This window comes from Bemisia tabaci, chromosome 2 (genome assembly GCF_918797505.1).
Source record: "Bemisia tabaci chromosome 2, PGI_BMITA_v3".
Taxonomy (NCBI): domain Eukaryota; kingdom Metazoa; phylum Arthropoda; class Insecta; order Hemiptera; family Aleyrodidae; genus Bemisia; species Bemisia tabaci.
The window spans coordinates 67,143,033-67,168,238 of NC_092794.1; the positions used below are offsets into that span (position 1 = coordinate 67,143,033).

The 25,206-nt window shown below is 39.8% G+C and overlaps 2 protein-coding genes across 11 annotated transcripts in view; one reads left to right on the forward strand and one right to left on the reverse strand.

Moving 5' to 3' along the window:
- para (sodium voltage-gated channel paralytic) overlaps positions 1–22,924 on the reverse strand; it is a 149,874-nt gene extending 126,950 nt beyond the window's left edge. For all 8 annotated transcript variants that reach the window (XM_072296117.1, XM_072296120.1, XM_072296115.1 and 5 more), the window contains exon 1: positions 22,549–22,924. The gene's annotated coding sequence lies outside the window, so the exon portion shown is untranslated. The remainder of the gene's footprint in view (positions 1–22,548) is intronic.
- A 202-nt stretch (positions 22,925–23,126) lies between these two features.
- Positions 23,127–25,206, forward strand: part of LOC109039789 (ketimine reductase mu-crystallin) — a 29,130-nt gene continuing 27,050 nt past the window's right edge. The window contains exon 1 of one of the 3 annotated variants that reach the window (XM_019055448.2): positions 23,127–23,293. The gene's annotated coding sequence lies outside the window, so the exon portion shown is untranslated. Of the gene's footprint in view, positions 23,403–25,206 lie in introns of all 3 variants that reach the window. The other 2 variants (XM_019055449.2, XM_019055450.2) reach the window with 2 other exon arrangements.

Genomic DNA, 25,206 nt, shown 5'->3' on the forward strand with positions numbered 1-25,206 from the left:
ATCAAACAATGAAACACGATACGAATAAAATGTCGGAGTAATTAAAATCCGTTAAAACCGCGGAGTCGATTGTCGAAGCTCGATCGATAATTAGCATTGCCAAGACAGGGCTTTATCGATCAAGTTGATTCGATCCGTTCACCATTCGATCCGCGGCAGGGTCGATCGGAGACTTGGACTCGGTGTAAGTTGGACTTGAATCGTGCGAGAGTTTCGAAGGGACGTCTTTTTTCGATATCGGTCGCACGGAAAATTCAATTTCAGCTGCATACTCTGGAAATTGAGATCTTATACTCTGCGTGCTGGAATAGAAGTTTGAGGGAGAAACGTTACATCTCGTTGGGTGCCATTCAGTGGCGTGGCGTGCTTTGCGATATATCGATTGTTATGCCATTCAAACCTATGGGAAAGGATCGATAAACAGGGTGTTCGCAACGAACACATTCATAATCGATTCTTTACCATGGGTTTAAATGGCAGAACAATCGATACATCGCAATCCACGCCACGCCACCGGCGCCATTGGTTGGCAGAATAGAGTCGACGTTTTATGCCGGTGTATATGAGGGTGCTTTAAGAGGTAACCGTTTTATTGCGATGCCTTTAAGACGGTTAAGGATAAAGAGCTCTGATTTTGGTTGCAATCGGTGATAAAATCAAAGACACGCAGTTATACACGCATATACGAAAGTTCATTTCCCCTGAATAATGTTTCTGAGGATGAAATGGTGGCATCTTTCTTTGAGCTTTGTTTAGAAATTGCAAGAAAAAACCGCGAGTGCCGCGCAGTAGTTAGCGTTTTTGTTGATTTTTGGCTCCTTGGATTTACATACATTCGAGGCGCTCTTCGACACCTAATCGCCATCCTTGCCTATCGATCCAGAGGTCATCTGGTAAATGGCATCTTGTGATTTCATCTTGAATGCCACCTATCCAAGATTTTGCTGAACGCCCTCTACGTCTTCTCCCAGGAGGAACCCAATCTAGTGCCTTTTTAGGCAACCTATTATCTGCCATTCGTTGAACAAGACCATACCAGACAAGCTGTTTGGTCATAATTTCATGCACGATGTTCTGCTCGGCGTTCATGATCTCTCGGACTCTTTCGTTCCTTACGTGATCTCTCCTCGAGATTCCGGCTGATCTTCGCCAGAAATCCATCTCAGTTGCCTTAAGAATCTTTATGGTGCAATCTTTCATGGGCCACACTTCACTGCCGTAGGTCAGAATGCTTTTGATTATTTTGATATAAATCATTCTCTTTTTTCCTCCTTGGATTTCCGTTGTAAAAATGGACCGCGTTTAGCAAAAAGGAACCAAGCCACATCAGCTGTTGCCAAATTTAATTTGGAAATTTAATTTTTGACATGAAAACGGGCGTGAGGATTTTTTTGCAAACAGTGAATTTTCTGCGCAGTGCGAAGCAAATTCCTTAGAATTTTCAAAGTCATCCACACAGTCGTTTCTTGCAAAAAATTAAATTACCCAGTTAAATTTGGCACTAACTGGTGTGGTTTGGTTCCTTTCTGCTAAATGCTGTCCAAATAATACTTGAGGAGAATTCGGGGAACTTATAGGTCACTCAGGTTCATTCTGTTAAAAACCGTCCAATGGACCACTAGACAAGGTACGAATTTCAGCATTCTGATACATGCTTCATAACCAAAATTTCACGTAGAACACGATGCGCACAACGAAAATTACCGAAATCAACTCCTTACGAAGGTATTCAATAATTCTTCATGCGTGAATTCAAACCACCTGCTCATGAAAACTCAATGCTCTACGTGATACACATCGCGCTAAACGTTTATCGTGACAGTCTCTGCGTTATAAAAATCTGGCAACCTCAATCTTGACACTTTGGCTCAGCTATAGCAAATTGCTTACAGTTGGAACAACACATGGTGGTAAATGAACATTGCTCGATTGAGAAGCTTGCTGAAACCGTTGTAGTGCGCGATTTGACTCACGTAGAGATTTGAGTTTCTTGTGAGCGGGCAGTTCAAATTCCTCTTAACCAATATGAAATAAAAATGTTAATATCTCCGTTAGGAGTTGGTTCCAGTAATTTTCGTTGCACGAATCGTGTTTTACGTGAAATTCTGGTTCAGATTCATGTATCAGAATGCTTAAATTCGTACCTTGTCTAGTGGTCCATTAGATTACGTTTTTGCACTAAGAAATATATTTGGCTCATCCATTAACCCATAGATGCCCAAGCCGGGTCAAATTGGTCCAAGGTCAATTGGGGCCGGTACAAACGAACCTTAGATAGGTCTATAAATTCATCCTAGATAAAGAATCAGACGACAAATCGAAAAAAAATCGAGGGTCAACACAGCCGGAGATGAGAGTGATGCAATCAGGCCTCATGTTTTAACTTTTCTCCCAATTCTGAGCAATACCTGGATGGCAGTAAAGAGCGGAGCATCGTTAGATTACGCCTAGCGCCATAGCGCCTTCAATCTGGCAGATGCTACACGGACATACTCCATCAGGCACGAATAGTTGTATCTCTGCGCCGTCATCAATGCGAGTCCTTTCCCTTTCTTTAATTCCATATTGTATTGGTTTCGTCCGTCTTAATTCTGGCGATGCTTCTCTGTACTGCCGTGCTGAGGAAAACGGCGTATGAACATTCAAGAGTTGCCGAATTTTCCCAAATAAAGTGTGTATTTTCAAGGAGATTTATGAATATTTTTCCTTGAAATCTTCAGGAACTTTAGGTGAAATTACGAACAAAATAATCTGAAAAATTGGAGGAAAAATAATCATAAGTTTTCTCGAAAATTTGTGTTAGATTGAAGGAAATCTGGCAACGCCTGAAGGTTCATATGTCGTTTTTCCTTAGCACGGAAGTGTAGATGATCCCGCTCTATTCAAATTTTGGAAATATGACCCAGGTTTTTGGTATATTACGTGGTAAAGTTGCGAATTTTCCCATTTAAACAATGTACAATTTCATTTTTGGTCGCAGTTTGTTTGAGCGTTTAGTTCTATTGGGTCGATTTCCATGATATTTGCGGCTACCGACAGGTGATAGTCCCTAGATGAGCCGCCTCTGATCGGATTTTGGAAATATGACCCAGTTTTTTTTTTTTTTTTTCAATCATTTTCTGCTCCCCGCGGGGAGCAGCATAATTTGTAAATCATTTGCCATTGTTTTACTGCAACAACGGTTCATTAATCGATCTCAATTAAATAAAGCTTATAATAAATATTGCGACCGTCTTCGAGTATCATAACGATTTGCTAGATTAAATTTTGCGACGTTGCATTTGGATTAGTCCATTAGGCTCTTACTATTTCGGTCACGGAAGTTTTGCCGAGATTTGTTAAACATATCTTATCATAAAAATATGATTATCATTAACGCTGCAACTACGAAAAAGGCCCTTTGATGGTGCGTAGCGCTCTCAGAAGGCTGGGCCGTGAAGCGGCCAGAGGGCGTACCCCTTAATTTGTTCTAAAGATCTACGAAGTCGATTTTCATGCGTTTTGCGGCTATTGACAGGAGATAGTCTCTAAATGAGCCCGCTCCAATTAGATTAACACACACACACCCTTACAGGGCGCGAAGCGTTCTCTGCGGGATTGGCCGCATATAAAGCTACCAGAAGGAGCACCCCCTAGTGTTCTACGACAGTAACATTATCTCTCTAATTCCGATCTCAAAGTCAGTGGAATAGAAATAATTATTATGAAAGAAAAATGGGATTAAATTTACTACTTTCGGCAACGTTCATTTGGTCGATACCTGCCTACTTGCACGCTGCATCAATTACTGCTCGGCATCTTTGCGAAAACACATTATAAAAGGATTGTTTTTTCACCTTGAACTGGCAACAGCGCCGCGCTGAGCGCGCTGTTATGGAAGTGGCGCGATCACTGAGCAGATATGTAGCATGCAGAATGGCCATAATACCGCCCGCAAACATAACTGCGAAATAGTGGAGTTTGACACCACTCCTCTGATTGAGCTCAATGCGAAATGAAAGCGTTCTTTTAACATATTTGGCAAACCTGCCGCCAAACAATTGCCCCGGCTGTAAATCGATTAGATGCAGTGAGCAGTGTACACCAACAAATTAATATTAAACTTTATTCTCTCGTGCTCAGTGATACAGCAAGTCGGTTGCGTGTGTCCAAAAATTGCGTTTTGATGGAAAGTTGAAGCTCATGGATTATCCAAAAATACAAATTTCCTTTCAAATAACATTTCTTGGGTTCAACAGTGACGATGATATGGACGTATTTATGCTAAATGGAACTCTGCTATGCTAAGCAAAAACGCCGTAAATCCATCGACATTTTCCCGCGTTTTTTGGAACTTCATAAAATAAAAATTGTTTTACCCATGCACCTCAAATTTTCAGGTTGAATTCTTGATAGTGTTTATGAAAGAATTCTGCAAAAATATTTTCCCTAGGTACACAAGTTAACTAAAAAACGGTGATTATACCATGAGGATCTTTTTTGAAAATTTGGACCCTGTGAAATGTTTTACTCGGCGTGAAGTTCCCACTTGGCAAACAGTGGTTGACGGTAATAGTCAATTTTCATACATTAATGCGCCTTCAATTACATTGGATACCGTGCAATACTTTCGTGGTGGAATAGTTGCATTGGCACCTACAAACCTAACAGGGATACTTCACTCATTGCGCAATGCATGCAGTATCCCTGTTAGGTTTGTAGGCGCCAATACAACTATTCCACCACGAAAGTATTGCACGGTAACAAATGTAATTGAAGGCGCACTAACGAATGAAACTTGACTGTCACCGTCATGGTGTCAGGGGGTATTTTTTAACGAGGAACTTGAATCTCAACTCAAATCTTTAAAATTCAAAAATCCAAAATGACTGGAATTGCCAAAAATGTTATCTTGAGACTTTCGAAATCTAAGACGGTTGACTGCCTGACCAGTCAGGCAGTAAGGTAACTTCACGCCGAGTAAAACATTTTACAGGGTCCAAATTTTCAAAAAATATACTCATGGTATAATCACCGTGTTTTAGCGCACTTTTTCGATGGCTCCTGAGTTTTTTTTTTTTAGGTCTAGAGAGATGATATTGAAATAAGTGGAAATTCACAATTTTGCTCAGAAAAATGGCAACGTCGCAGCGTGTCAAAATTATCAGAAGGGGTGCATTGGGAGCATCTTAGCTACTAATTTCACCATCTGATTACAATTTAAGCATCTGTAACGTTAATTTACCGAGAGGGAAAAATCATTAAAAACAGTCAAAAATTCGCTATTTTCATGCGTGAAAATGGCAACCGCGCGTCGGGTCAAAAGCATGGAGGGGGTCCAAAACTTCACCAGGGTGTAGTTTATGAACTAATTTTGCCCTCTGTTTAATATGCAGACTCCTCCGACTTTATTTTTTGGGAGCGAAAAATTACTGAAAAACAGTAAAAATTCGCTATTTTTGTGGGGATAAATGACAACTGCGCGTCGGGTTAATTTTGTCCGATTGACCCCAAATTTCATTTTCCGTGTTTTTGAACATGCTGTATCCGATTCAAGGGGTTACGGCTATAAATTTCCAAAATTAATTTTTTGTGGGCCACCCTAATGTGCAAGTGGAAAGATGGGGTGTGCTCGTTAGTTGAGGGCCATAAGAATGAATGAGGATTTTAAAGCGCCAGTGACGTCAGCGGCGAAGAAGCCATTGTCGTCCTTGCTAGGTTTTAACTCATGAGCCCTGTCCGCAACGCTCTTACCACGTGTCCACGGCTCACGAGTTAGCGCTCAGTTCCTTTTGATATAATGTAAAATACCGCTTTTCTATTTTCTCAAATGGAACTGTTTCCACTTTTACATTGTTTCTTATCCAGCTCACCACGGACACATCCCATCTTTCCACTTGATCATGGTTCCTTTTGGCATAAATACGTCCATATAGCCCTTTGAACAGCCCATAAAAGATAATCTTACGCCTTGGGGTCGAAGATAATCTCTTTCACCTCCATCGGTGACGCACGCCTATACAGAGAAGAAAGTTAAAGTTTTATTAAAAACTTATTAATGACTTCGTTTAAAAATTACCATCTTTATTGAATCAATCAAAATTTCAAAATAAATAACTCAAAACTCTTTTTTTTTTTTCTCAACGCGATTGGAAGGTCACTTCAGCCAGTGTCGGAATTTCAAACGTTGCATTAAAAAGACGTATATTTCAACTGAAGTCATCGGTATAAAAATGTTGACCTGATGATTACTGAGCATATGGATGGTTTCGCCTAGAACCACGTTATTGCCGAATTTCCCTTCAGATTTACTCTTTAAATGTGAAACGAAAAAAATGGAGCTCTATAACTTTCTGCGAATTTCCAGAAGATTCTGAGGAATTTACCTACCTATGTATGTAAAGTCGCTTTATAACGCACTCTGGCGCTCTACGACACCCAAACGCCACATATGCCTGTCTTCCCAGAGGTTCTCGGGCAACTGACACCGCAACATCTCTTCGTCAACGCCCTGCCGCCAACCCTTTACGGGAAGTCCCCGTCGCCTCTTCCCAGGTGGTACCCAATCCAAAAATTGTTTGGGCAACCTCTCCTCCGACATTCTTTGCACATGTCCATACCAGCATAACTGCCTGGACATGACGTCGTGCACGATATCTTTCTCAACCTTCATCACCTGGCGAATTCTCTCATTACGGACACGGTCCCGTCTCGAAATGCCGGCAGATCGCCGAACGGGGTGCTCTGGGATCAGAGCATCTCAAAGGCAAACAAGCACCGGATATATGACGCCATCGTTAAAAGTATCGTGCTCTATGGTAGTGAAGTGTGGCCTTTGACGAAAAGAACGCAAGAAATGTTGAGGGCAACTGAAATGGATTTACCTACCTACGCCCCAAATTTCAAATCGCAGAATGCTGAATAGTTTTCTGTAGGAAAAATAAAGCGCAAGATGATATTAGGCGATTTATAATGGAGTTACGCTGATTCATGGAGATTATCTGAAGGAGAAATTTCGCCTAGAACTACGTTATTGCCGAATTTCCCTTCAGATTTACTCTTTAAATGTGAAACGAAAAAAAATTGAGCTCTATAACTTTCTGCGAATTTCCAGAAGATTCTGTGGAATTTACCTACCTACGCCCAAAATTTCAAATCGCAGAATGCTGAATAGTTTTCTGTAGGAAAAATAAAGCGCAAGAGGATATTAGGCGATTTATAATGGAGTTACGCTGATTCATGGAGATTATCTGAAGGAGAAACAGATGTAATGGTCATCGTTAAACGTTAACCGCGGCCGTTCGGGGCTGTCAATAAACGGCCAATGCCATTCTCAATGCCATTGACCTCAAGAGCCGAGCAATGTTGTATTGACCAACCAGAGCCGAAGCTAGTCACTATGATAAGAAAAGCTCGCTTCGAAAATACGCGGTATCTATTTTCGTCCTCCCCTACCCCTCGATTCTGAAATTGCGAATTATTCATTAGCCGAGTCCTTTCGGGGTGGTTGAGGTCGGGAGTGCTTTGTGCAAATTGGGAAAATAAAAAATAAAACGTGAAAAGGCGCACGGTGGATAGAATTAATCATAAAGAGACATGAAATTTTTGGCACAAACTGCAAATTTGGATGTTAATTTCATTCCCTGTAAAATTTTAAGGGGTGTTTCGGGAATACAGTTTCACGCGGAAACCAATAGAACCAATTTTAAAATCTCAAAGTTTCGTATGTTTGGAGTTATACGCTTTTTGAGTTTCCAAATTTTCAAGTCAATGAGAGAGGTCGGCTCTCATTTGACTCGATCCACTGGGAAGCGGCTTGGGTCATGTAAATTTGACAACATCGACAAATACCTAGGTGTTATTATCCTTGAATGCTAGTATGTTTTTATTTAAAAAAATAGACACTGATCTTAAGGTTAAGTTCTAGTAGTTATACTCTGTTAAAACAATTGTAATTGACACCTCTTAAAGGGGTGATTGTACATTTTCAATAAGTTAATAATAATAAATAAAAATAAAAAAATAAAAAAAATAGATAAATAAAAAAAAATTATCCTTTGTGATGTCACTTATTGGTTTGAGGTTTGGAAACTTTTTCCCCCGGTCTGATGAAATCAAACCTTATTCATTAGAATTCCAGTTTAGTTGGACTATATTTTGCAATAAGGAACTACCATTTCTAGCTTGATTTCGAATAAGCGAATGTGTTTTTTATTTTCTTACGGAGAAAAGTGCTTTTACAAATGAGCCAGAAATGGTAGTTCTGTGTTGCAAAATGTAGTCTTACGTAGTAATTTCCGCGATGAAACGGAAACGGGGTGCGACGGTTTCATCATTTCAGGACACTCGTAACATGGAAAATTGGAACTACATTTTGCAAGAAGGAACTACTATTTCTATTCTCATCCGTATAACTCCCGTGATGACGTTGCTTCTAAAGTAAGCTCGAAATAAAGAAGTATACTTTAACAGAAATAGGTAAGTTCCAAATTGCAAAATTGAGTCCAAATTTCAAAATTTTGTCCAAATTTATCTATCGTATTCAACGTAAACGACAAAGAGACACATCGATAGTGAACACGTACACAGGTTTGCGACGTTGCAGGCTTCCTGCCTTAATTTATTTTCGATGGAAAAAAAACTCAACCTATTTAAAAACCTCCGCCACTATTCCTCTCTGTTTAAAGACAATTTTGTAAATATTTCAAGTACTGGGTTGATCTCTTCTGATAGACAGAGGGAGCGGTTGAGAATTTATAGTATCGCGAGAGAGATGCGCGTCCCTGCAGTTGCAGCTTCGCCATCAATATATTGCGCTCCTTGATTTCGTACCTTGTCTAGTGGTCAATTTAAAAAGAAGAAAAAGAAGAATTATTTGTTCTTCTTTTTTTCCTACCGCTCTTCATTTTTATGAAGAGCAGTTGCATTATTTCGAGATCCGAGAGCGTGCATTTCACCATGTCTCGGGTTGTTTCAAAACGGGGGAGGGCGGGGGTGGGGAGACCTAGCCGGAGGACTCCTCCCCCCTCCATCAGCGCCCACAGGGCGCGGACCATGCTGAAAGTTCAGAGCAATTCCCTGTTGAACGCTATGTAAAATATCCAGGTTTTTCCGCATACTCTGGCAACCTCGGCGCCCAGATTCGCCACTGCAGCGAAGAAAAGTAAGAGAGCTGGTTTGGGGCTCGAGTCTCGAGCGGGGCGCAAGGGAATGCAGTGTGGCACCGGCGGTGGTGGAGACGGGGGAGGTGGGGGGTGGTTTGGGATGGGGGGCTGCGGGGGGTGGGGGGGTAATTTCAGCCCTCCTCCCTCTCTCCTTGGTTGCGTGCCTTGGTTCATTGGCGCAGTATAGAGTCTTTCCCTTTGAAAACGATCCTGGGCTTCCAGCTCGACACGGTGTCGCCCTTCCAGCGTGCTCGCCACATTTTCAAGCTACTGTTGCTTTCCATTGGCTCACCGTCCGGACGACCAAACAGTTTCAAAATGAAAAGCACCATCAGAGTAGAGTCCCTTTACACTGAGAGTCAAGACAACACCCCCTCATGGAGTCACAAACGGGAATAAAGATTATACACATATTGACAGTTTTTCGTAATCTTTGATCGGTTCATTCTCAAATTCCTTTCTCCGTTCCTTCTCTCATTCCGTTTGTTCCTTGTCGAACCCGTTATTCACCGGTCCATTCTACATTATATCTTTGCAATCGCTGAAAATGTCATCTTTATTCCCGTTTGTGACACTGTGGAGGCCTAAAATACGGGAACCAATCAGAAATGGATTCGCATTGTCTTGACTTCTCAGTATAAAGGGACTCTACATCAGGGTGTCTACCAGTTATAAAATACCAAAATTGAGGCACTTGTTGTAAAAAGGGCACCTCTCGATTGCGGTGTTTCAAAATCTCTATTGGTAATTAATCCCTCGGAGAAGAATTTAATGGGTGATTATTCCAGAATTCTCTCCATGGAAAATTCTAGAATCAGAAGGAATTTTCAGTAAAAATGTGTGTGAAATGGACGCATTCACTTTCTTTACAATGAATTATATATTAGAGGGGACTCTAAAACACTGCGACAGAGAAGTGCCTTCTTCGCATCCAGTGCCTCAATTGGGGACTTATAAAGACTTTTAGGGGCGTTTTTTTTAAGAAAATCGAGGACTTTTATCTCGAAACGGTAAGAGAAAGGGGGCTAGTTAGAGCGTTAAAAGGCGTATACGAGTAATTTTACAAGTCATGTTGAGACGATGAAAACATACGAGAAACCAAGCAACGCTTCAGTTTTGTTATTCCTGGTTATACCGCGCCGCCAAAAATTTGGAAATGCCGGTGTTGAGGACGATTTTTCTCATTTTCTGGGGATCTAAACAAGAAAATTGGGGTATTCCGGGGATATCGGGGACACCCTTCCAAAATCGAGGATAATCGGGGACATAGGGGACTTTTGGGGGCCGGTAGACACCCTGACCCCTCTGCCAAATTAGCATTTTTGAAATTCTATCGAAAACTATTTTATCCATCCGCCGTTAAGATTTCCAAAGTACACATTTTTGCAAATTCTCTGTTGAAATCGAAAAATTAGGGTCTCGGAGGGAAAGGCGCATAAGAGGGGTTTTGCTTTTTCAAGAGACATAGAACCGCTCTCCGGGGGTTTTGCGTCATGGAACGCATGCAGTGCCGCTATGGTGCGATCGCACGTTACTTCTCCAAAACTTCATGTAAACACCCATCCAGAGCTGCACACGAGGGTCCTGAAGAGCAACGTTAGATTGCTTATACAGGAGAGTACAGACATGACGGTAATTTTGAGATTAGGTCATGAAGCCTTTATGACCCAAAAAGGCGGCCATTCGATGAATTCAAAATATCCAGAGTGATATACTCGTATTATTACAATTGTTACGACCCGTCGTTCTTAAAACACGTAGGTATTTGATTTAGTTTTTGTAGAAATTGACTAATTTTTGCGGACGAACGCTTGTTTACGAACATTCTTGGCCATATTGGTTTGATATTGGAATCTAAAGATTGACAGTGATATGTTCCGTTTTAGAGGACTAGCTGCCCTTTTGGGCCCTAAGAGCTCTATATTTCCATATTTTTCCGTACTCTCCTTGTACAGATACTCTAAGTAATGTTGGACCGCATTCGAAAGGTTTTTGCGTCATTGAACGTAGTATCGCCATCGAGTAGTCCTGCGTTACCTCTTCGGATGTTCACGTGAACAGAAAATGCAGCCACTGAGGTAAAGTTAAAAATTCGGAAGGGACCTCAATATAGCAGTAATGCGTTTCATGACGCGTGAGATCCCTGGCGAGCGGTCCTACGTTACCCTTCCGGATCTTCATGTGAACATCCACCATCCAGAGGACCTTTCGCCTTAAAGGTATACTGCACCCAGCACGCTCCACACGGAGAAAAAAACTTCGTGCGTGGGACCCGAAGTTTAGGTCATATGGATCTCTGAAGTTTTCGGATTGAGCATTCGAACACTTAAGGTCCAGCTGCTGAGGTTTGGATCACACATCTGAAACTTCAGTTCTTACGTCTGAAGTACTTCGGTTTCCACATCCGAAGAACTTCGGTTCTCACATCTGAAGTACTTCAGATATAAGAACCGAAGTTTCAGATGTGTGATCCGAACCTCGACAGCTAGACCTTAAGTGTTCAGATGCTCAATCTGAAAACTTCAGAGATCCATATGACCTAAACTTCGGGTCCCACGCACGAAGTTTTTTTCTCCGTGCACCACTTGGTGAACTGCGGAAGTACGGAACTTAGGGTCAACCGGAAACAGAAACGCAGGACCGCTATTACCGGTATTGCTGTTGCGTCTTAAAACATATATTAGATCGCATAACATATACTGCGTTTTTAATATTATTTTACCTCTCCTTCTCTATTGCTAATGATTAACATATATATTATTCTACCTCTCCTTCCCTATTGCTAATGGAGCTTAGGGGGGCTTGATGCGTTTCCTTCCACGGTTGACCGTACTCCCTCACCAAGGTAGGGTAAAGGGTAAATGCGATGGTGTGTAAAAATGGTACGTAATAAGAGATGTTATCTCTGAAGCTCCATAAATTGATTCCAGAGAAAGTAAAATGGCCTTGATTTGACCGATTATGGAAAATGAAGTACTTCCGGCTAATATGGATGTATATCATACACCATGAGCTATTTTTCCCGCACTTAAAGGTATCCCACAGGAGGAACTGAGATCAGTTTTTAGCCCTCACTGTTCATTTTCAAAGCTATTTTTCGATTTTACGCATTCAAATCATGTGCAACTGGAACTTATAAGTCTTAAAATTTGATACTCACATATTCTGTTGAGTTATTAAAATAATCACTGTTTTTTGGCACTAGATTTTGAAAACGAGTTATGGTGATCTTCATTTAACTACTGCTAAAGATTCACCTGAAAAGGACTCTTCTACTGGCAAGACAATGACGAAAAAAAAAAAAAAAAATGCGCAACTCTGTGAAAGAGCTTTTATCCTCATAACCAAGTCAATTGGGCGTATTTAAATCGAAAGGACCTATCTACATTGCGACATGGGCCCTGTCATGAATTCACTCTCTAGGGTCTCAGAATTTATGCCCTAATAAGGAAGGTTCTTTTTCATTCAAATACATCCAATTACACACGCGGTTCCTTGAGTGACTATTTATGTTAAGTTATCCGTCAGGGATATCAAACCTAACGAATTGTATCTACATTTCGGCCACGCGGGATTGTACAACGTCATGCATAATTTGCAACTAAGCGATTTGAGAGTCCCCCTGAAATTATCTCCGAAAAAGTCTGTCCTATTTTTACAAAAAAATTCCGCACACATCATTGGCGCTTGTATTTTTTCCAATTTTGATCATCTATTTCGTGCGAAGGATGATTGAAAAGTAATGCAAACTTATGGACGTTTCGAGGACAGTAAAAGATTTTTCCGAGAACTTAAAGCGAACAAAAGTAGACGTAATCACTTTTACAATGGTGTGTTACTTTTCAACATGGCTAACCCCAAATCCGATACAGCTTTCCTAATGTAGAGCAAGTTTTTTCGTGCCGTCAGCGGTGTTCCTGTTCTGCTGTAGAATTTAGGCGGCACATTTTCTTTGTCTTCATTTTCTGAGGCGTATTTGTAGCCTCTCGGTGTTCTCTTACATTTAAAAACAAACAAAAATCGAAAGGAGGAAAATTCGGGCTGTATGAAGGCCGTGCTAAGGGTCTTAAATTAAATTTGAGGAGAATTTACCTGGTCGTGAGCGATGTAACTAAAGTTCAAGACATGCCACACAGCCCTCACATTGCTTTTTAAGATTTATATTTGTCCCCCATAAAAGATACCTCAAAACCACGAATAAGCGGCGAATAATGGAGTCAAAGAAACTGTGTGATTTTGGCTCAGGAGCAGACCATCAAAATATTTAGCTGATGGTATGAACAAGCATGCCCGAACGTTGTATCGATTTAGGCAAAGACTGTATTGAAACATACACCATTTTAGATATAATTACGCCTGATTTCAACTCCATTTCAGTTTTTGGTAAAATCCTCATAGGCGGTTCTAGACCTTCATGCTTGGGGGTGCCCAGAGGTGGAAAATGTCGAAGACCGGCCCCGAAGGGGACGGTCGCTCAGGGGAGGCCTAAGTTTCGGCCCTCAAGTTTTATCCCTTTCCTACCCTCCTTTCTCTTTTTCTCTCCTTCTTTTCTCCTTAAATACCTATAAATTCAATGTAGAAAATTTTTCGCAAAGCTTTCCATCAAAACTACAATCTTACCATAAAAAACAGTATAATCATCGTAAAACACGGCTATCAATATTGATTCTGTTTAAAACATTTTCAATTATTTGCTGGGATTTTTCCCAGCGTGAGCGAATACAGAATCTTTAAAAGCAGTAATTTCACAGTTCCGATAACCGTACTTAATTTTTGCCTGGGGGTGCCCGGCACCCACTGGCACCCCCGTAGAACCGCCTATGAAAATCCTCATTCGTTTTTGGACGGTCTCTTATGCACTCTAACAAAGCACCTTAACTAGATTCAATGACATAATGCACTGACTAGCAGCAGGTAAATTGATTTAGATGAAACTTTGCATGGTTCAAGGGAATAACACTAGCTAACTGATGGGTTAAATACATCTGATTTATCTTTTTTAGATTCAGAAATAGAGTGTGCATTAATTTTCATTAATAAAAACACACGCCGTGGTTTTACGTTGACAAAAAGTAGATGGGACCAGGAATCCGGTATGAGCTTACAGGAGCAACGATTCTATATTTTCTCCGTGTAAACAGCATTGAAAAGCTGGTACGTCTTTTCTGCGAAAAAGGACTCAATTTTGGCACCGCAGATAATGGAATAAGGCTCAAGTGGTGGCCGATGAGTTTAAAAAAGATAGAGTCTTACACAACCCAAGTGGCAAGTTAGGAAATTAGTGAATTTCAAACTCATTGAAAAAACTGTTTTGTTCTTTTTCACGCAAAATAGCCACCACCCACTCTTACAATTTTTTTCCATTTTATTTCCGCAAGTTTTAACATCAATTTTAATTTTTCGCAAACACAACTAGCTGTTACGTTGCATTTTTTGCAGTTTATTTTGCTTTTAGCATCATTAATATACGAGTGATTTCAAGAATTTAACAACATTTTAACGAGGATTCTCTTTCATAACTTTTTATTGTTAACGGAAATTTCACATAAATTTTAGTTAAAAACAGCAAAAAGGGCTTCTTTGCACATCTTAATACTTTTTTGAATTCCAAAACCGACAGCCAATCCACCAGCGTAACATAAACCTACCCTTGCGGCTTCCTCTCGAAAAACAGTCCAAATACTATGTCACAGTGAACGGATGGAAATACTGGTATACGCATTAAATTAAGCCAAAAAGGATATGGGCTACGGTTTGAAAAATAGTCTAAAAGTAGCCACGAGGTGAACAAACCTCTCACGCCGATAGGTGGACACGGAAATAAATCGAATGGGTGTCCGGCACTTGCGGACATCCCGCAACTATGTGAATGACCCGAGCTCATCGGGGTATTCTTTCTTAGGTTGAGTCTGCGATAAATATATTCATAAATTCATTTCTTTATTCAATAGTCGCGATTATCTATTTTCCTGCGTGTTTGCGAATTATTGCCTCTTCTGTAAGTATCACGTGCATAGTTTTCAACTAGTGTGCCTAGAAAAAAGGCGAACATAACATTTGCTTATAGTGGAAATGTATGGTTCAAACTATGAAATGCATTTATTGCAGTAGCCTTCATACACGCTGGCCTTGTCGATTTTATTTGACAATTTTGCAGTCTTGAATGCAAAGCTGAAGTGCGCTCCAGCTAGAATTGTATTTAGCAAATGGGTGGTTTTTATACGAGGATTAAAAATAAGCAAGTGGTACGGAATATAACAAAAGAATATGAAGTATGCAATTTGATAATCCGGGTATCGGAACTTGGCTGTTTTGAAAACGCCTTCAAATGCGGCGTGATACCTCACGCATTCCGGAGAGTTCAAATAGTTGTATCATTGCGCCTTAGAAATGCAACGGAAGATTACAATTGAAATAGCTTTCATGCACGCTGGCCTTTTCGATTTCCATAAACATTTTTGCAGTCGTGAATGCGTTCCATGAGTACGTCCATTCTCAAAAATGTCTACAATTTTTTTTCTGTGTTAAATTCTGGAAGAACTTTAAGACATAACATTGATTTTTTCTCCTACATAAAAATATAAAATAAGAGCGGAGATTTTCAAAAACGGCAAACGAGATGCGTGGTTTGTGAGTTTCACTGTCGTTATGTCCCATTAGCTTTCTTATGCATATACTACCTTGTTAAGGAAGAACGCCGTAAGAACCTTCTGGCGTTGCCAAATTTCCATTTATAAAACTTGAATTTCCTGATAAACTTATGAATATTTTTCTTCCAATTTTTCAGATAATGTCGTTTGCTATTTCACTTCCCGAAAATATCAAGACAAAATATTCATAACTTCCCTCAAAAATAAACATTTTATTGAAGAAAATTTGGCAACTCTCGAATGTTTATAAGGCGTTTTTCCTTGGCGCGGCAGTATAGGCTTATAGGCGCTTCAATAAATGCACTAGAATTATTGAAAAATGTAGTTAAATTGAGGAATGTAAGAATTTAACAATCACGTATGTTCGTTTAATGTTCGCTGAAAATACTCTCACACAGAAAAGACCAAGGAACAAAAAGATTAGCTTTAGGGATGTGTAGGTAACGTTGATGGTAATCTCATTATGTTAATTGGCCAATCAACCTCTGAAGACCCTGAAGTGCGTTCTAAACGGATAGACTTCATCACCTTTACATTGACCGCTTAAAGCATTCTTTTCCCCATTGTAAAGAAGCTTCAAAAACAGCTGCGTGGCGTGCTTGGCAATATATCGATTGATCTGGCATTTAAACCTATGAAAAAGGATCGATAGACAGGGTGTTCGCAACGAACACCTCAATAATCGATTCTTTACTGTAGCTTCAAATGGAGAAATATCGCTAATCGATCATACACGCCTCGCTACTGTTTAAAAAGGCTCAGTTGGAAAAGTTACTATTTATTACTATTTTGGAGGGATAACTAACCGGCACCTTCTACTGAAATTGTCTGTAAATTAACATCATTCACTCTGAAAAATCATATAGAATTGCTCGCACGAAAGTATTTTAATTAGCCTTTTTGAAAGAAAATAAAACATTAACTGCGCGATTTTAAAACGTTGCAATTAAGAAGCGGATTTTTTGCGTTTAAGCATCGATAAGTTCATTAATTTTCCTACATTGCGAAAAAAAAAAAACTTCTTTTACAGGAATAGAATACTTTGGTCATATTCAACACTGAAATTCTCGGCTCAGGTAACCAAGATTTTCGGGCATAAGAACCAAATTGCAGTTAGCTGAACCAAAGTTCGGGTTCGGGACCGAAAAAGTTAGATGTTCTATATGATTCATTTTTTTTTTTTTTTTTTTTTTTTTTTTTTTTTTTTTTTTTTTTTTTTTATCCGAGCAAGTAGATGGATGCCTCCACGGATGAGCTGGAAATGACGGTTCTTAATTGAAAAATGAAGTCCAATCAGATTTGCTAATTTCAAGCCTTCGGAGATATCTCAAAGGCCACCGTGAATTAAGTCATCAGCAATTTTTTTTTTTTTTTTTTTTTTTTTTTTTTTTTTTTTTTTGATCGGTGACTTGTCCTGTTTAATTGAAAAATGAATGACAACAGCGTTACAGGCTAAACTTTCCTCTGGAATATGTACGCATCTTTGGGAGATTCTGTGTCATAAAAAAGTCGAGTCATATTGAAAAGGCTGTTGCCATCTTTTTTGCTTCGAATGGCCCCCAAAATCCTTACATCACGGCCTAAAACTGGTGGAGTCAATCAAAGAGGGGTGCATTCTCTCCGGAGTGAGGGAAAATAGACGGCGATATTGTCTCATCAATAAAAGGGTTCTGTAGCGCCAGGCTGGCGCCACTGCGCGGAGAACAAACAAAATTGCTTCTCTTCTAGGTGGAAAAAGCTGATACAATCTGAACAAGATCGGTAAGTACCATTTTTCGTTGCGAGAACAGTCTGTAATCCGGAAATTCAGAATAATGTAAGTGCTACATGATATCGATTACATTTTGCAATCAAAAGCTACCAGTTCGGGCTCATCCACAAAAACCCCTAAATGCACAGGAAATCAAATGGCATCCATGCCGTTTCTAAAATGAGCAAACAATAGTAGTTCCTGATTACAGAATTGTGTCTGTGCGAGAATTTGGCAGACTGATTGCTGATTTTTTAATTGACGGTTATCTCAATGAGAGTCATTTTTAGTGCACGCGCATGTAATGCATCCAGTGGCGTGTTGTTCTGTCATTTAAACCTATGATAAAGAATCGATTATTAAGGGGTTTGCTGCGGACACCCTGATTATCGATCCTTTTTCATAGGTTTAAATGGCATAGCAATCGATATATCGCAAAGCACGCCACACTAGGGTGCGTCAAAAAAAATGAAAGTCTGAAATGTTCCGCTCCCCAGGCGGCAATCGATGACGTTTGGTAAAAAAACTTGTTTGCCAGAATTTGGGCCAATATCAACCATTTTAAATGGTGCCAAAGGTCAATTTTGTGATGAAATTATGATATTTTGGTTTAGACCTTGATTTCGCACAAAAAGCTCGATTTTACGCTGAAATCGTGCGTTTACGAGAAAAATGCCAAAGAACTCGACTTGTAGAGGATGAAATTTTACACTAGGAAGACGTCTTGTAACCGATAAAAATCAAATTGAACTAGAAAAACTCAACTCGGTATTTATTTTTTTGGTCCTCAGAATTTCCGAGGTCTTAGAAAGTAGAGGTGTAAAAGACTCATTTTTCACGAAAATAAGTCGAAAGAGGGTGTAAATGAACTGTAGGTAAGTGTTGAGGATGCAAATGTCATCAGAACTTCCTCAGTTTCAAAAAACGTTCCAACTATTTTGCACAATCCTCCAAAAAGTGCACGGCTCGAGAAGCAGGATCGTGCTATAATAGTAAGGGGAAAGAGCGGTTTGACCGGGAAAAATTGCGTAACAAACTTTCCCAATGTAATCGTCATCAGTAGGTCCCCCTGAACAACTTCCTAAAAGTTAAAAATGGCCCGACCCCGGAATACCCCTCAAAAAAGTTAAAATTGAAAATGGCGGCCGTAATAAGAGGGTCCGGGAAATCGGTATTTTAAAATGCTCATTCTGTCTCATCATGTGAGGTATCATTTCCTATGTAATTTTGGTCGCAGATTTCATAAATGAATTCCGCACGGCCCCTTCTAAGCTTACATTTCTCTCGGTAGTCGTATGTTTCCTTTATTTTTCTTTATTAAATACATTTATAACATCAAATTTAAGTTTCTCGGCCATAAATACATGAAAATAAAGACAATTCACTTTCCTTGTTCCTTCGGTGAATATTTAAAAAAAAATGCAACCTCCTGCCTTTCACATTTGGCCGCCACCTTTGATTTAGAGCGCCCCCTTTGGCCGGAGGGCCTTGTGGAATTCATTTATGAAATCTGCGACCAAAATTACATAGGAAATGATACCTCACATGATGAGACAGAATGAGCATTTTAAAATACCGATTTCCCGGACCCTCTTATTACGGCCGCCATTTTCAATTTTAACTTTTTTGAGGGGTATTCCGGGGTCGGGCCATTTTTAACTTTTAGGAAGTTGTTCAGGGGGACCTACTGATGACGATTACATTGGGAAAGTTTGTTACGCAATTTTTCCCGGTCAAACCGCTCTTTCCCCTTACTATTATAGCACGATCCTGCTTCTCGAGCCGTGCACTTTTTGGAGGATTGTGCAAAATAGTTGGAACGTTTTTTGAAACTGAGGAAGTTCTGATGACATTTGCATCCTCAACACTTACCTACAGTTCATTTACACCCTTTTTCGACTTATTTTCGTGAAAAATGAGTCTTTTACACCTCTACTTTCTAAGACCTCGGAAATTCTGAGGACCAAAAAAATAAATACCGAGTTGAGTTTTTCTAGTTCAATTTGATTTTTATCGGTTACAAGACGTCTTCCTAGTGTAAAATTTCATCCTCTACAAGTCGAGTTCTTTGGCATTTTTCTCGTAAACGCACGATTTCAGCGTAAAATCGAGTTTTTTGTGCGAAATCGAGGTCTAAACCAAAATATCATAATGTCATTACAAAATTGACCTTTGGCACCATTTAAAATGGTTGATATTGGCCCAAATTTTGGCAAACATGTTTTTTTACCAAACGTCATCGATTGCCGCCTGGGGAGCGGAACATTTCAGACTTTCATTTTTTTTGACGCACCCTAACGCCACACCACTGAATTCGTCGCTCTTATGACTTAGAGACGTAGCCGCACTGCGCGATGAACCCTGCCACCCATAAATATCAATGATTTTCCGAGCTCTTCTCTGAGTGTAGTTACGGCCTTTGTCAGTCGAGTGACGAATATTTTTCTTCAAATTGGAGACAATCTTCTAGAGATCCGTAGACGAACCAACTGGTGTGTAGTTCTTAAGGTGATTCGTCAAGGTTTCTGACGTGATCGAATTGGCCAATTTGGCATGCGATATATCGCATTGATCATGTCAAAAATCTCTGCAGATTTTGAATTTTTAGCCCAAAAAAAGGACGACAGTCCCTGCAAACGAAGCTAAAAAATCATTCTACGACCAAAAAATTGGCAAAATGTGGAGAGATGGAAGCAGAATCCATTTTGGAAAAAATCCCCTCGCATTCGATACAAAAATTGATAACTGCATCGAATACGAGGTTTTTTTCCAAATAGGATTCTGCTCTCATTTCTCTAGATACAGCCGATTTTTTGGTTTTAGATTGATTTTTTAGGCTCATGCGCAGGGGCTATCATCCTTCTTTTGGCTAAAAATTCAAAATCTGCCGAGATTTTTGACATAATCGATGCGATTTATCGCATGCCAGGCTATGGTTCGAGTGGGCTCCTTTTTACAGAGTAGCAAGGCATGGGTAACCATCTTGAGAGAGATTTGTACTGAGCAAATTATGGTTCTGCTAGTCAAAATTAATTTTTTTGATGGAGTATAAAATAAATAGAAAGCCGGTGGCTTACACTGAAAAAAGTTACGGGATACATGGACGTACCGTCCGTTCCGGACTCAGAGGCCGAGAGTTCCGGGTGCTGGAGCGGTGGCTTTGACTGCTCCGGGTGGTACAACCGGAACCAGTGGCGTGACATGAATTGCGATGTATCGATTGTTATGCCATTTAAACCTATGGCAAAGAATCGATTATTTAGGTGTTCGCTGCGAACACCCTGTAAATCGATCTTTTTCCATAGGTTTGAATGGCAGATCAATCGATATATCGCAAATCACGCCACGCCACTGACCGGAACTTCGGGTCTCCGAGCCCGGAACGGGGATGGTATGTGTCTATGTATTTCGTAAGTGTCTATGTATTTCGTAAGTATGGCCGTGAGTTTTGCTTCAGCGTATTGAAATTAAAATAGAAAGAAAGATGATGTTATAAAGTTGTTTGCAAATTTCTGCAGGTCTCTTAGTTTCTTTTCGATAAACGATGATACTTTATGCGTTGCTCCCAATAAATGCCGGATTTTTTAAAAGAGATTGTGCCAAAAAGTAGGTTTCACTTCGAGGTTCAACTAAATGGATCGTTAAAGAACTTTAAAGCAGTTGACGTCCTGCGTCGCTCGTGGTATTGTAAAATATTCTCATTTTCATTGTAGAAGAAAAATCAACCAGCAACAAACAACACAACTTTTCGAGATCAAGGGAAACTTTAGGAGAAACGTTTGTTTTACTATCAGTATTTAAAGATAGAACTAAGGTGGAACTTTTTTTAAATCGCAATATAGATCTACATTTTAGAGATTTGTATATCAGTGAATTTGCATTTTATGAAAATGATAAGACAAATTTTCTATTCACTGCCAATGTCGTTTTAGAATTGAAAAAGGGAATTAATGTTCTCTTCAAAGCGGTAAATTTTTCGATTAACTCTTCCATGGACCCTGCCTATCTCTTGAGTCTTACAATAAGGGTGCAGTAACTTGAAAATGACAGCTTCAACTCAATTTTGATAATCTGGTCACTTTGACATATCCTAGTCCGTCCCACCTAGTTTTGAACCAAAATTATTATATTGATGCATTTGTCGCAGCTACAAAGGTCATGGGGGTAAATAGACGGATGCCATTCAACTAAGTAGGTAACGCTCAAACAGAAAAACTGTAAGAGCCAATATCTATCTAATATAAGTAACTTATTCTCACAAATGATGGAAGCGTTCAGTGAGAGCTCTGTTTGATTGACCTACCTCATGCTCTAGGTATAAAATAGGATAAAGCAACTAGAGTAAAAGAGGATAATAGGTTAGAATATTTTGTGCTTATATAGATACGATACTTGATTTTTGATTTTTCTTGCTTTGCAAATGAAAATTAAAAAATCATATTAGTTAAATCTCAGAGTTCTGAGAAGTTTCAGCTGTGGACGAAGCAAAATAGCAGAGGCTGCTTTTCAAGTGACAGATGAGGTCATGTTTTGAACTAATTGGAGCATCTGAAAAATAGGTTAACCGTATGATACATGTCTAATCGATTTTCAATTTCCTTCTAAATTTTAAGGAGATATGAAGCATAACTGAATGAGTCTCGGGCAATCATTACATGAGAATATCAAGAAAAATTTACGAAAGTCCCTGGAAGCTTAATTTTGGTTAAACTAAAAACGGAAAAAGGGCTTGGAAAATGAGTCAAAGGCTTATTGCATTAAAAAAGGAGGGGATTTTTATAAAAAAAAAGTTATGAATAATTTAGAGTGAAATAACTGCATTACTAGAACTTTCGATTAGCAAATAGGTTGGAATATGAACTAAATATAGGACGGGGAATACTGCCGTAAGCTGTGACGTTATCGCAAGAAGGGAGGACCCGTTGAGGGTTGTGCAGTAACATTTTAAGGCACGAAAAGTTCGGAACGTTCTTTTTTAAGAAGGCAGAACTTTAAGTTAACTCACCTCTTCTCGCGGTCGATCAATCTTCGGTGAAACGTTAACTCCTCACATTTCGGGAAACACACTCACACATTTTCCGCGGAAAAAAGAGGAAAGCAGAAAAAGCAGGAATCAACACTCTACACTGGAACGGCAGCGAGATTTAATTTTTTTCTAAAAAAAATTACGAAACGGAAAAAAATATAAAAGCGAACACTGCGGAGGGCGTATGGCGGCGTAAAAAATCCAGGCGAGAAAAACTGAGGAAATTGGAACAGAAAATTTCGGTTCTGAAAAAAGGAAAGTCGCACTTTTCCGCCCTAATCTCTAGACACAGTCCCAGGCCTCGAAACCACTTCCTTTCTGGCGGAAGTCAGCGCTGGAGTCGCGCAGTGGGCGATCCGCGAACCCGCCGATCGATAATTCCTTATGACCGCATCACTTCGGCCGCGGTTCGTCTTTCGGCCGCCGGGGGCGCCACCGTATGGGGTTCTCGCCCCCCATGCCCCCTCCGCGTCAGCTGATCCTCGCACAGACAAACACTGACGTAATAGCCACACGGTACGGAGCTACCTAGCTACGGTTACTGACTGAAACTTTCACTCTTATCAAAAGCTGTGCGCGCACCTCACCTCATCGCATGTGACGGACCGTGTTTACGCTCTGGAGTGTTTTGAATACGCCCGGCTCTTTAACGTCTTTCCAGTGTTTGTTCTCCCCTTACAACATTTTGCGGCTCAACTTCCCCGGGAATTACTTTAATTCGTAGGTAATCAAACGCCTTCATAATGTCAATTATTATGCTTTCGTGTCTAAACAAAATTTAGGATGTGTTCATCGCAAATACTTCATGAATGGCGCATGCTGAAATGTTTTAGGTGTGTTTTGCTTGAACGTAATACGAGTGTTCAACCTGCAGAAACGTGATGAATCGTGTAAATTTAGCAGGAGCGCAAAGTTTGATGAAATTGGTGCCATTGCCACTGCGTGATCGAACAATCAAGCCGAATTGGACAGAAAAGTACGAAGTCGAAATTTGGAAGGAAAATGAGTCATACGAGCACTGTTGAATTCTGCTGATTAAAAATTTTCTCTTGTTAAAAATTCCAAGTTGAGAACAACTATTTGGAACGAGAAAATAGTCGTTGAACTTTGTCCCTAACATCGATATACGTGGAGTAATTGAACTTCAAACCCTTTTTCTTGGTTCAAACTTTCTGCGACTTGGTGTGTCTCAGTTAAACTTGGTTCAATTGAACCACATTTTCCAATAAAGACCAACTCTTTTCGGCTCGATTAAGAAACGAGGTATGCGACACTATTTTCCCTACGGAGATAGGAGCTTTTGAGGGTGAGCCAGAAATAGTAGTTTCTCCGATTGCAAAATTTAGTCCAATAGAAGATTACTGCCGCAGATGTAAGTACAAATCAAAATTTAAAGCCTCGTTTCTTAATCCGGAAAAAGTGTATGCGCCAATGACCCTCATTTTTTTGCTATTCTTGCTTTTAGCCGGAGAAATTGATAATGCCTGTCTTACCTCGACAATTATTTTCAATTCATTTGTGTCTTAAATTGAAACATATGGAATCAAAACCACATGAAGCTTCTTTTGAGCGCCGTTGAGATAATGGCGTTACTGGGCAGCAGTTAATCTTAAGTCACATCTTTGAAAAAAAAATATAAAATCATGTAAGAGTAACCCGTGACGCAAAACACCTGAGGCGCGAAAGACTTTGGAGGATTGAGCACGAAGCCGTCAAGAAGTATACCCCCTAGTCTATAACAATTTTTAGAAAATGAAATATTGTATTTCCTTCGGAATATGCACCAAAAGTAGAAAATAGTGAAAGATTAGACAAGGCAATCTGGATCGCCATCAGCAAAAAGGAACTAACGCAATTACAGTATTTTCAAAATTGTGCAACTTCTTTTTTTTTAAAAAAAATACTCAATATATGTACAGTTTTAAAATTTACACAATCATTTTCCTTTAAAATTAACAAATTCTGAGTGGGAAGTAAAACCACTGCCCTAATCAGGGAGATTTCTTGGATAATTATGAAGGATAAACATTTTTTCAATACGATTGTAATGGACCAGTGGACAAGGTACGAATTTCAGCATTCTGATACATGTATCTTAACCAGAATTTCACGCAGAACACGATTCGCGCAACGGAAATTACTGAAATCAACTCCTAACGGAGATATTAACATTTTTATTTCACATTGGTTACGAGGAATTTGAACTGCCCGCTCACAAGAAACTCAAAGTTCTACGTGAGTCAAATCGCGCACTACAACGATTTCAGCAAGCTTCTCAATCGAGCAATGTTCATTTCCCACCATGTGTTTTTCATTTTATAAGTGATATGCTATAGCCGAGCCAAAGTGTCAAGATAGAGGTTGCCAGATTTGTTTATCGCAGAGACGTTCATGATAACATTTAGCGCGCGATGTGAATCACGTAGAGCATTGAGTTTTCGTGAGCGGGTGGTTTCCATTCACGCACCAAGAATCATTAAATATCTTTGTAAGGAGTTGATTTCGGTAATTTTCGTTAAGCGCATCGTGTTTTACGTGAAATTTTGATAAAGAAACATGTATCAGAATGCTGAAATTCGTACCTCGTCTAGTGGTCCTTCGCTAAACGTGATCAATTTAGTTCGTCCTTCAATTGTA